The following is a 392-nucleotide window of genomic DNA, read 5'->3' as shown; positions in this document are numbered from 1 at the left end:
CAACACATCTTCGAGAAAGTTCTCCAAAAACAGCACGAGAGACTTTCCCGCAAAAACCTCTCTGGAATATTATGTGTCTTTATGTCTCTGTTGATCCCTTTTATAGAGTCCTGAGGTTTGGCTTCATTTCATTTGTACAGCGCTTTGCTGTTGTGGTTTTAAAATGCTCAGTGGTGTATTTCCAACAAAGATAATTTAAAAAGAAGGCTCCTTTTTCCCCTCAAATGCTTCTTTCTTCAGAAAATAATTCCCTAGCAGAACCTCAGTGCTGGAAGATGTAAGAAAGAGTCGAGTGGGAGGGCTCCTTGTGGTGTGAATGATCACAAGTGATTAAAGTTAAGCTGACCAGGAAGATAACTAGCTAACCTAACAATTCCTATGTGGCTGGTGGT

Source organism: Nestor notabilis, unplaced genomic scaffold (assembly GCF_000696875.1).
Source record: "Nestor notabilis isolate BGI_N333 unplaced genomic scaffold, ASM69687v1 scaffold3286, whole genome shotgun sequence".
NCBI lineage: Eukaryota > Metazoa > Chordata > Aves > Psittaciformes > Psittacidae > Nestor > Nestor notabilis.
The sequence above is the reverse complement of the archived record's forward strand: the minus strand, read 5'-3'. Positions refer to the sequence as shown.